This window comes from Protopterus annectens, chromosome 3.part1, assembly GCF_019279795.1.
Source record: "Protopterus annectens isolate FY-2018-M chromosome 3.part1, PAN1.0, whole genome shotgun sequence".
NCBI lineage: Eukaryota > Metazoa > Chordata > Ceratodontiformes > Protopteridae > Protopterus > Protopterus annectens.
This window is the reverse complement of record NC_056732.1, coordinates 783,273,001-783,286,399: the sequence shown is the minus strand read 5'-3', so window position 1 is coordinate 783,286,399 and position 13,399 is coordinate 783,273,001. Positions and strand designations below refer to the sequence as shown.

General features: G+C 39.0%; 1 protein-coding gene across 1 annotated transcript in view; it reads left to right on the top strand.

Moving 5' to 3' along the window:
• The window catches only part of TRPS1 (transcriptional repressor GATA binding 1), an 803,228-nt gene that overhangs the window by 719,723 nt on the left and 70,106 nt on the right, over positions 1-13,399 (top strand). The window lies entirely within an intron of this gene.

The following is a 13,399-nucleotide window of genomic DNA, read 5'->3' as shown; positions in this document are numbered from 1 at the left end:
CACTATATTTCATGGGCATGGTTCTGCACTGAGGTTGTACACAATTTGTATAATTGCTGTATAAAAGATTTCATTTTATTTCTTCCCAGCAACTTACTTAGAGCAAGTTTGTATGTGTGACAAAGCAGTCAACAGTGGTCATTAAGGGGTTTCAATGCATATTGCAGTGTTAGAAGGACCATTTTTAGGGTGTTATACATGGTTCTGATATTACTAGTTTGTCCAGAGCATTATGAAACATAAGCCCAAAGTACAAGTATATGCAACCCACTGTCATAGGCTGATGTCTATACCATGCACAGACCCCAGGTATCTTACTGGTTTTATAAAGTGGCCATGTGTATTTTTTATATACATTGTAAAGAGAATCCCCACATTTATTCTTGGATTTTTGACTTAATATTATGTACAACTAAAGGCTGAGTGTGATTTTCAGGAAAAGAAAAAGAAGCTTATTTCTTTTCGAATTTCTGTCAAAACTGTTGTTGCTTTCATGTGGTTGCCCAGGGAAATGAAATAGAGCACTTTAGGTTACCCTTTATGGTAGATTTGTATTGCTGACCGCATCTCAGCTGTTATCAGTATATGGCACTGGATTTTCAGCATTCCTAAGAAGCACAGCCCGATGATGTCTTCACAGAATTGGTGGCATAGCTTAAGACAAGGTAGCCCATCCACTTTTCCTCTGTTTCCTTCCTTTTGCACAATCCTACAGCACAGCTGCCTGAAGACAACCTACCCCTCATTTATAGCAGCTGTGTCATGGGTCTCATGAAGGTATTGAGATTCACCACAATGGCAAGACTCAGAAGGACAGCAGGAATCAGATGGAAGAGAAACCGTATGGTACATAATCTCCTTAGAAGATCTAGCATTACATAAAAGTACCACACGTAATTTTGTATAGATTCCTTCAGGGCATCTCTTGCAGTTGATTAATACCAAGGGGCAGACTCCTCTAAGTAGTGAATCAAGAAAACACAGAGAAGATAAAAAGTGCAGTACAGAAGCAGAAAATATCTACTCTGGTCGCATTACTTTGTAGTATGGCCAAGCTAACATAACATTTCCTGTAGAAATCATGTGTCATTTGTAACACTATAAAAGTATGAAGCAAACCTCATTGAGCATCCTTATAACTGCTTTCTAAAGATGAGTTTTAATTTGGTTTAATTTATTAATTTAATTGTTAAGCTGATCAAGATGTTGGTTGAGCTGGGAAGAAATGGCTCCTGAGGGTACTTATTGCAGTATAGGTATATCCCAGATAACTGGAGAATAAGTATAGTAGTGCCAGTGAACAAGGACAAAGGGGACATGTAAAGCTTTGGGCAGTATAGAGGTGGAAAACACCTGCCATATAAAAGTTCTAGAGAGACTGAATGATGAATACACAGAATAGCAGAACGTTAGATGAGAAGCAAACAGCTCAGATTCAGATCAGGAAGCAGTACAACAGACACAATGTTTGCAGTGAGACAGGCATGTGATAAGAACCCAGAGATGAGGAAAGAGTCCAACTGAGCATTTTTACACTTAAATAAAGAATACAACATGGTCCAAAAAAGATGATTTGGTCAGCCCTGTGATGGTTCACAGTCTCAGAAAAATTGGCAAAATTAATGCAGATTGTGGGCAAGGATGCACTGGCATTAGTATACATAGTGTTCGGACTCAAAGAGGGCTCCCAGTGGGACTTGGTGTTCATCACCATTCAACTCCTTGCCCACTGCTGTCTATACTAGTGATGAACTGCATTAGCAGCAGGTCAGAGGGGGCAGATCAGTACAGTTTCTGTATGCAGATGATGTGGTATTACAGACAGACTCTGAACAAGAACTTCAGCAAAGGATAGGAGAACATAAGGCAAAACTGAAGGTACGTGAGTTGAAAATTAATACAGATAGGAGAGGTATAATGGCATCAGATAAGGAAAATCAGAAAAAGCTGAGAATTGAGATAGAAGGGAAATAGTGGAAAAAGTTGATAGCTTGAGGTGTCTGGGAGGGGTGGTTGAGAAGAAGGCATGTCTGAATGAGGAGGCCATAGTTAGAATTAGAGGGACTGCAGCTAGCTGGTACAGAATGTCAGGGGCAGTGTATCACAGAAGAATGGCAAAGTATCTGCAGAGTACAAAACCAAGGTGCAACCAGTGCTACTGTATGGAAGAGAAAGCTGGATAATGAAGGCAGAGCTGTCGTGGAAGCTACAGATGATAGAGATGGTGTGCCTGAGATGGGTGGTAGGGTGCACACTGTAGGACAGACAAAGGAATGAGGACATCAGAGCAAAGGTCCAAGTAGCTCCAATTGCAGAGAAGGTCAAAGGGAACAGATTATAGATGCTCAGGCATATGCGCAGGAAAGCAGAACACAATCTAGTGAAGAAGATTTGCGACAGACATGAAGAAGGCAAGAGGAGCCGAGGGCATCCAACAAAGAAGTGGATGGATTGTATGAGAGAAAACCTGTGACAGGCATGACTGTTGAATAAGGTTGGAGAGCGGCATTGAAAGAAGGTTGGAGAGCGTTATTGAATGAAGGTTGGAGAGCGGCATTGAATGAAGGTTGGAGAGCGGCATTGAATCGGGAGAAAGAGAGAGAGAGATGGCAATAGTTCACACAACACCTGACCTTTGTAGAAAATGGCGAAAAAGGGAGTTGATGATGATGGCAATTTGTTAAGTTGATAAGTGGTCTGATCCACTGTGGACCATGTTCTACCATGACCCAAGCCACAAGGACAAGGAAAAATGCCATATACTCAAACATTAGTGTAGCCAGTGTACCAGTGTGGTTGCTGGAGTTGAAAGGAAGCTGGATTACCTATAAAAAAACAATATGGATGTTAAAAGACACTACACAGCAAGTAAATGGCAATCATGCCGGAACCCTTTACCCTTGAAACATAAACCTCATTCGCTGAGCTATAATACTGCTCAGCTACTGTACAAAAGCTTCTGAAGTAACTACAGCTCTAGCAGAGTGAGCTTTGATTTCCCTAAGCAAAGGTTTAACATTGTTAATATATATTTTAATTTCAATAATTTGATTAAATGTGAGAGTCAGTGTTTGAGTATTTTGTGATCCTCCTAGATAACGGTGGTTTTGAAAATCTGTCCATCTTTTCACAATTGTATCTTCTCAGTATTGTATTATTATTATTTATTTAACATTTGTTTACCAGGATAGTCCAGCTGGACTACTAGTGTCCGTTTTCAGTGGAGTCCTGGGGAGAAAAACTCCAAACTGTTACAGAGTAATGAGCAATTAATGGTAACAAGGTTACAAAGTTTAAATGATAACAACATTAGGAAACATATTCTAGAAAGGTTAGAAGTTAATAATACAGAGTTGAAGTACAAACATGTGATTATAGCACTTTCATAGACAAGTGTAGGTGCAATATGTTTACATTACAGGGCATTTTCACAGTAAGATCATATATACAGTATTTACAATGTAAACAAAGAGCATAAGTAGAACACAGTATTTGTTTTTGCCAGAAGCATCAGTATAATATATGAGCAAAGCAGCCTTTAGCCTTAGTTTTCTAGAGTTTGGTGTTGGTCATCTGTGGATGGCATCTTTACCTGTAAAGTTCATTTTTCAGCTTATCCCACTGTTATGGAAGGTAATAAACATTTCAATTCAGGATAATGTCGGCAGTTTTTATAATTTTAATAGGTTTTTAGCCATTAGAGTTTTGTATTTTAAGCTTGCTCTTGTTATGGAAGGTAATAAAAGTCTCTGCCTGAGGACAAAGCTCACAGCTTTATAATTATTTTAGTAGGTGGTCTTGCCTTAAGCAAGTATGTTGCAGTTTAATAATTTCAAATGCCAGACATCCTTGAACTCAAAGTGTGAAAAATTCAGCTTTATAATTGTAAAGTTAAGATCACGGAGAGGGACAAGATCACTTCCTGGTAGTTTAAGTTGAAATATACCTCTCAGAAAATGTCTGATTGGTTCTGCCTGGCTAGAGGAGCATGATTGCAACCAAAGTGAAAGCTTGGAGCTGCCACAATGTGAAGTATTCCTGAAGCATACCCATCAACTGCCCGGATTTTCACAGAACGTTCGGATTTTTGCATCATATTTTTGGTATGTTCGTCATAAAATTTTGGTTTTCTGGCAAATCATTTAGGACTGGAGTCAGAAAATAATGACATAGATTTGACTTTCACACTTCATATCCTTCAGAAAATTCATGTTAATGCAAAGCCTGTTATTCTATCAACTTTCTTTTATTGTAAGAGCGATTTTTAAAAATTGTTTCTATTTTTTAGGCCTTTGTTTCCCCACCCCATTCTTTATGGCTTTGTCCAGATTTCTTGCTCTAAGAAGTTGAGAGGTATGGCCTGAAGCCGAGAAAAGGGATGAGTCAGGGAAATGGCTTAACAAGGCAGACAGTTTCCACTGAGAAGCCGAAAAAAGAGGTTGGCTTTGAAAAAGTTCACAGTTATCACTGGGAAGTTGGAGTAATTTTAAGATTGTGGTGGGCCTTTTGTGAAAATGAATGGATTTTACGATGAGATAAATAATCCTACCTTTCTGCATCAAATGCAGATTCTAGACAATCAGTTCCATATTGGGATCCACTGTGGATAACATCTGTTGGAATGCATACAGGAGTTGCCAATGCTATAGTTGTGTGGTTAGTATTATATTCATCTTGTCCTATTTTGCCCTCAAGGTAGTCTTCTGTAAAGCTGAGAATGATGTAAAAACATAACAGAATGTTAATGTAGAACATCAAAGGATTGGTGATATCCACATTGGGTTGTGAAATAAAATAGCTGGAAAATCACACTGAAAGGAAAGCACAGTGCTCCCAATGATGGTGCCACACAGGTGGAAATCAGGCAGTAAAATTTCAGGATCTGAGTTCCTTCCATGACACTTTCCATGTTGCTTATGGCTGGGGCTGCCTGGAATAAGTTCAGCAGTAATCCAGCTTTCTCATTTCTAGACCCTGTATCAGTGTCATAATGCTTCTTCATAGTGGGAGAAAGATATTGTTTCCTTCAGCTATAGATAGTCCTATGAAGGGACTTGTTCATCCTGAAATTAGGTTTGCTGGAAGTGGTCAGTTTAAAGACGCAGCAATATGGTAAGTACTTCACATAATGTTTCCTTTGAAGGTTTTAAGTTAAAATATCAGAATTTGCTAAAGCTAGGAGCACAGTGTCATAAAGATGAATGTACCCTAGTAACTTTGGTATTTGTAAATAAACAGCAAGATTCAGTGTGACCAGCCACATTCACATATTAGCCATAGTAGGGCTGTAACTCAGACTCAATACCATCTGCTATGGAGTTCATAAATATAATGTCATAACTGAGAGCGGGTATTGTGTGCGTAGTATTTACTGATGGATGTCATGCACACCAGTAATGAACATACGCTCTTCATTCTTGATTATAATGCTCATTTTCACCTTCTTCTTCGGTAACATTTTCATTTTCCTTTTGGGCACTCCCTGTATTTACTTCCTCACCTTCATCATGTTCCCTTTTATCAGAAATATTCAGTTCTTCTGAGCAATTAAACCAGAAATGCCCTTGTTTTTAACATTTGCTCCATACTGCTGTCTAGTTTTTTGACATATATCCTTTTTCAACACACTGATTATAATCTTATCCAACGTATTAATCAGATGTAAATAATCTAACAAAAATGTTTTTGGTTGTCCCACATATCATAAAAATTGCCTTAAATCTATGCATACATAATGCACTAATAAGATATTTTATTTTGAATTCCCCACAGAGTAACATGTTTTTAAGGCAGTTATGTTCTTCTGTACCATCTGTTCTAAACTGTAAATACACTTTCTGTGTAAAAGCATTCACTTGCCTGAAAAAAACATAACTTTTCTACAGATTAGCATGCTTCTTTTTATCACAATAATCCATAAATTGTGTCAGTAGCATATCAAATTTACAAGTTACATCACAAAACGTCTACTTACTCAGATGTGTGAAGGATCTAATGTTATCTGCATTAAATCCTAAATGTGTATGTAATTAAAAAGTCCCACACATATCTGTTTACAACAGCATTCTTGCCTGTTATTCTTGACCTTTGTATCCTGATGTCTTTCTTTCTTTGCATTTTCCTTTTTCTATCCAAGTACATCTGCACGCTTAACGGATAACCCCCTTCAACAATGTCTTTATTTTTTCACCAAAAACTCTGACAGCCTTCTGTGTCCATAATAACACTGACAGTTTACCTGGATGTTTCACGAGTACAACATCCTGTAATCTTCCTGTCAGCATTTCCATAATTACACATTCTTGAGTTTGTTCATGCTCCTCACAATCGAATACTGACCGTTTACAATATCCACATTGTCAGGAGATATCTTGGCATCTGCATTATCTTCTGACTACATTTTCTGTCGTCTTTCCCTTTCCATTCCTTCATTATCATCAGTAAAAAACAAAAACTGCTCCTTTCCTGCTGCCATCTTGCCTCCAATCCTCCATTGTGCTGCTCCTCCCATCTGCCTATACTCCAGAAACGGGGACTGACATGTGCACACTCAAAAAGAGTGGGGGAAATTCCCTAATATTACAGACAAGCTTTCCCCTAGATGGTATGAATACCATATTTGGTCTCCCCTGGAAAGAGGCCATCAACCTAGTGGGACTAACCTAGTCAACAGTGTAATTAAACAAACAAATTCAATCAATAACTAAATGCATTGCTTTACCTTCTGTGAGAATACTCTCACACTCAAGTTATTTTGCCTTGCACTTAAAGATACCATGCAAACTAACTGCACTCATAATTTACAAATGCTTCCCCTCCGAGCACCACACCATGGACTTTTGACTCAGTATGATGGGCTGTAGGAACCTGATTACCTGTGACATTCTAATTTGCTTGAACAGGTAGGTTTACTGCCCATGGGCACAACTAAGTATGACCATCCATTTGCTTACTCCAGAGAGGTACGATCAATTACTAAGTTGAAATGCCTGTCCAGGAAATAATATCTGAAGGAATTGACTGCCCACCTTATTGCTGGACACTCTTCCTGTAGCTAAATATCTCCTCTCCAGTTGCATAACTTTCTTGTGATATATACACAGGTTATTCCTCGGTTTGAATGTCTTGAGATAGCACTGCTTCTAAGCCTATTTCAGACATATTGGTTCATAGAGTAAATTCTTTTGTAAATTCAGTCACTAACAGACTTTCAGGGCATAGAGCTCCTAGTACTTTTCTGTTAAACCCCTATCACATCTTTGTGCTGCTGGCACTGCTGTTTTGCCTGTATTTACTCACTGATACAGGACTGACAAATGTTTACTGTTAAAGGAAGTACATAGAGAAGTAATTGTTATTTTTTTTGTGTATGTAACACTTTTAAATGATGTAAGACAGTAACAGAAATGACATATAATGAATGGAACAGGGATCAGAAGCACATGTAAACTTTTTTTAACACATTGAACAGGGATCACAGCAGTAGTAAGTAAACATTGCAGTGTCCAAAGAAAGTAGTGTAACACTAACTAGCAGGCATGAAAGCAACAATCGCATTTAACATAACAGAGAACATTAATCCTTTGCCATGCATGCAACGCCACATGAATTCAATCAAATAAGACTGTAAATGTTGGTGAGCAGTCCCTCTTTGGTGTTTATTGCGCCACTTTGCAGTACCCCACAACTGCTCGACTTTTTGGGTATGACACCCAGTGTCTGGATCAACGAAGTTATAGGAGTGATTCATGATGAAATGCTGGTATCCAGCCGCTTCCAACTCCTCAGGTTGATATCCTCTCCAGCAGTCAGAGAATATAATGCTTTCATCTTTTACATTGTCCTGTATTGCGGACAGTAATGTTTTTGCAGATTGGTCAGGAACAGCAACAAGGAAGGATCCATTGGTTTCCCGACACACACCTCCAAAGACCCATTGCGGCAGCAGAACCCGAACTATGTTAGCTTTCCTTCGGGTGAACAAGCTTTCATCAATCTCCACCACTCTGTCTGGGCCACCTATTTTCACATTGGGACGACATAGTAAGGAATTAGTACATACCTGTCTGAGGTAATTATTCCAATCCACCGTTGTGTTGTGATTAAGTTGAAGCTGTGCTTGGCAGAACTTAACAGATGTCAACTCCAGACACCATAGATAAATGATGCGACCGGCAGTTACAAAAGGGATGTGGGATCCATAAAACCATGTGTGTGTTCAGACACATTTCTCTTCATGGCAGGAGTGAAGGCTGCATAGCCATTTGGGGTTAGAGATACATTTCAATTTCATCAGGTGATTATTGGAACACAATCTCTCTTTGTGCAGAATACCTCTTTCTTGAAAAAATTTAATAGCTGCTTCTTCATCTCTTGGCAAATCCCACAGTGTAATATCCATGGCAGTCATAATATTCACAGGTGTGATTACATGACAGTAAACCACAGCTTTGGTTAATGTTTCACCTGCTTGTAAAATAAAAGAAAAAGCAGGAACTTGTATGTGTGCAATATGCCTTGTGAAAACCTTATTTGCTTCTGGGTGAATTATATGTAAAGAAAACGTCCAGCAAGTGGTAGGGTTTTAAGGGTGGACTTCAGGTATTTCTGCTATGACAACACTGTACTGTACACCTAACATCACTACAGAAGCTGGTTTATAACTTTTACACATGTACTAATCACACAGAAACTGAAATACCGGCAAACCACACACTGAAATACCGGCAAAACAGAGCAGCATGAACTGGTAGGGGTTGGGGCGGGAAGGGAGAGTATAGGATAATTGTTTATGGGCTCTATTGTTTTAGCTGTGATCTTACCCACTGCCTTTATGTAAGTTGTCCTAAGTACATGGCTTCCACCATTCCCAGTTTGCTTTTATTAGTAATCACAGTGAAGCCTGCCTGTATTATGGATTCCAACACAGCCTGTACCTTTAGAAAATGAGACTACCAGTCCTTTTCTTGAAAGACTATGTCATCAGTGTATGCAGCAGCATATTATGGGTGGGACTTCAGTGTTTTGTCCGTCAAATTCTGAAAGGCTGATGGGGCACCATGAATGCTAAATAGACACTATGGACTAGAATAGACTATCAGAGGTTGCAAAAGCTTTTGTTTTCTTTAAAAGATGGGGTAAGAAGTATCTGCCAGTACCCCTTTGTTAAGCTTAAAATTGTTAAGTATTTGGCCTTTCCTAAGTTCTCTATTAATTCATTACATTTGAGCACGCGATAGTTACCAAGCTTTAAAATACTGTTAACTTTCTTATGTATTGAATTTTCTATTTCTCTTAGGTTTAAGAATTAGCACTGTTGCTTTGCTTTATTCACTGTGTGACTGTTCTTGTTCTCCTAGCATGAGCATCTGTTTAACTTCCTTTCTTTCTATTTCTGTCACTCTGTTACTCTGTAAGATTTCAGTCTAACCTTCATTCCAGGTGTTGTCTCTGTGTTATGTTCTGTCAGTTTACTTTTCTCAGGTATTTAAAAAAACACACCTTTATGTCTTCAGGGAAATTCTCTTTTAACTTCTTACACTTGTAGTTTTGACAAGAATTCTTGTATCTGCATTTCAGGTAGAGATATTCTGGTCTTTTCTTCATGAACATCAGCTTGTATGCTCACTACAGAAGTTGCTGCTTTTTTGAGGTTTCAGTACATTAATGTGATTGATAGCACTGTGTTTCTCTTTCCTGGCTTTCTAACCTGGTAGTTCACTGCTTTTATTCATTAATTCACTTGAAATGACCATTGGCCTTCAAAGAAGTACTTAAAGATAAGTCACTGCACAGTATCTCACGGGATACTGACATTGTAGTCAAAGGCACAAAGGTTTTGTTATGTACTGAATAGTTGGGTAGTAAGTCGAATCATTCAAATGTCCCAGCAACCGCAGGGGAGAACGTAACCCCTCCAACTCATGAGGTATACATTATCAGCCTTGCCAACAGAGATGCATACATTTAAACCCCAGCAATGACAAGCGGACATAATAAAGAGGGCATAGCTCAAGAAGGCTAGTAGTTTACAAATGCTCATCATGTTCCATATGCTTTGCTATTGCTTCCCACAGAATGACCAGTGTACTCATGTCCAAAAGTTATAGGAGTGTTGCCAAGTCTGTATTGCAGATCATCTCTTCAGCTAGTTTAGAATGGAAGTGCAAGCATGTATAAAGACCTACAAATAACATCCCAGCACACACACATCAAATTTACATCCATTTCCAGGAGTCAATTGTATAAACTTTTTTTTTACTGTACCACTATGCAGTGAGCTATAGCCCTGCTTCAAGAATGAGGGAGCATGGGAAATAAGCCATCTCCAGCACTGAAACTGATATCTAAAGTCTTTACAGTAGTTGGTGTCCCCATTGCAGTACTCCAGTAAAGACCTGAGTTGAAATTCAAAGATTCATCGATAAACTGTAATTACTCACTAGAATACCACAACATCAACTAAAGTCTGTGCAAACCTATTAAATTACATCTTAAATGTGCTGTGGCTAGTTTACTGATGATAGTACTTAGGCACCAGGAGATTAAACAATAGCGCTGTAGAAGCAAGCCAGTGGTCCCAGTGCATAACACTTATGATGCTGTGATAGAAGACACGATAGTGCAACCATATGTAACTTCATAAATGTACTACTTAGTGAACACCAATTTGGAGTAATTCCTGGCAGTTGGTGCAGAGGGTTAAGGTTGTGGGCTGTAGTCCCTTTGATACAGGGTTTGATTCCCTCAGCTCTTAACTGCCTGCTGTATGATCCTGAGGAAGTCACATAACCAGACATTGCTTCAGAGTCACTGCCGGGAAGGACCATGTGTTTACCTTGTTAACAAATGAGTGTTATAATAAAACAGTAGTTCCTACCAGAACAGTAGCACTCCAGAAAGAATAATTATAAGCTATTTATCTACCAGTAGGTGCAAAGATAATCTGAAACCCCTACCAATATAAACTGTCATTGGACTACCACATAATATACAATTTAAAATATAGTTTAATAAATTTTACATATATGTGACATTTATTCAGTACTCAAAGCATTATAATTGTCTTCCTTCCAAGCAAAACACACAGAAGATGGATATACAGTTCTGTGTTTGACCCCATATTGCACTATTAGTTGTGTTTTGGATGCCATGATAGTTATTTCAGTTCTTACTTTTTTTGGTAAAACAGATGACATTTTTCAAACATACTCATGACATGCTGTGGATTTTTGTTTTTTAGCTGCTAGAAAACCTAGAATGCATCTGCCACACTCATTAATTTTATATGTGCAAGTCGGAGAATATTCCACTAGGAATGGGAGGAGGGTGAAGAGCTCTTTGTTCTCTGTCAGTAATATATGAGGAAAGAGCCTTTGCAGTTCAAGTAACCAAGTTAAACATTTCTTGCACAGGTGTATGTAATTCATCATTAGGGTAGTCTTTCTCCAAATACCTGTTTACCAACTTCTATCTTATTATGTCTTCTAGATCCTTCTTTTTGGGAAATAAGGGTTTAGCCGCGGTGGTGCAGCAGTTAGCATTGCCGCCTCATAGCAAGAGGTTCTTCTGTTCAATTCCTGGCTGAAGCGCCTTCTTTGTGGAGTCTGCATGTCCTCCATGCGGTCGAGTGACGTTACAGACGTGCTGGTAAGTGTGAACGTGAATGGGTGTGCCTTCCTTGAAGGTTGGGTGTTGGGCTGGCAACACAGCACCATAAAAATCCACTGCCAGTCATTAGTGGACCAGAGTTCCACTGTGGCGATCCCTAACCGGGAAAAGCCAAAAGACATTACTATACTAGGCAGCATATTATCACGGCAGTCTTCCACATTAGAATCCATTTTTTGTATTCAGAAAAGTATAATTCCAAATTGTGTAACAAGTTTTAATGTCCTTATTGCTGGTCTGCAAATTGCAAATTGAAGTACATAGATGACTAATTCTTTCATTAGTATTCATTAGTACTACTAGATTGGTGCTACAAGATTTTGCACTTAACTTGGAATCCAAGAGGCTGTAGAGCTGAATCAGGCAACTTAAGCAGTTGCCTAGGGCCCACTGGCTTGGGGGACCCACTAGTGGGAGAGGGGCACACTGCACGGGGGGCTGTCGCAAAACTCACATTTCTTCTTTAAGAATTCATTCTGCATGCATTGCATTTCTTCTTTAATGATGCATGCAGAGAACATCCTTAGGAGCATCTGTCCATACATCTTTAATATGATGCATGCTCATTTAAACACTGGAGTAGAGCATATGATTTTTGGTTTTGGATTATTTCCATTCCAGTTGAACCAACAAACACAAAGGTAGTGTTGGATTATTGCATGAAACGAGCACAGAGATTGAGTGTGTGTGTGTGTGTGTGTGTGTGTGTGTGTGTGTGTGTGTGTGTGTGTGTGTGTGTGTGTGTGTGTGTTTGTGTGTAAGTAAAATACCCCAGATAGGGATGTCAATTTGGTTAACTTATTCAGGCTCAAACCCTATACTTTGAATACAAGACCCTAGAGCCTGAGTCCTCAACACCAACTGCCAAACTGTCACCCAGTACATTTCAAGTACATTTCAAGGACTGGTGAATTTCAATGCATTTTTAATGTAGAGTTCCAGTGCATTTTCAAAAAATATTGCGTTTCTGTGTATTTTTAAGGATTGTTGAGTTTCTGTGCATTTTAAAGACTGCTGAGTTTCTTTGAATTTTCAAAGAATGTTGAGTTTCTATGCATTTTCAAGGAATGTTGAGTTCAGGGGAAGAGAAGTTTACTATCATTCATGGAAAGTCTGTTTTCAAATTGTAACTGTTTTAATTAGCAAATGGTCATCATTAGTGTTTGTGCTATAAATATTAAAAGCAGTGTTAGCAGCAAAAGAGGTGGCATATTTCCCTTTGGTGCAGAAGGCTGTGGGTTCTGCTCCCATACCATGCAGATGGAGTGCTGATATTGCACTACTGCCTTTAAGAGAGGATGGGGCTAGTGTACTCTTTTGCAGGAAATACCTAAACTAATGACTTTCACCTTTTCCCGGTTAGGGGTCACCACAGTGGAACTCTGGTCCACTAATGATTGGCAGTGGATTTTACTGTGCCGAGTTGCCAGCCCGACATCCAACCTTTAAAGAAGGTACACCCATTCACGCACGCACCTACCTACATGTCTTTATACATCACTTGACCGCGGGGAAGACATGCAGACTCTGCAAAGAAGGCGCTCCAGCCGAGAATCGAATGGGAAAACCTCTTACTGTGAGGCTACCTAGTAACTATGAATCTGTTGCCAGTTTGTCAGCCATTCCCTATTACAATATTACCAACTTACCTTTTTTTTTTTTTGTTAAATTGTTAAATGTAATATGGGCAGTTTATTCTTCAAGTGAAGCAGGCACTGAATTTGTACAT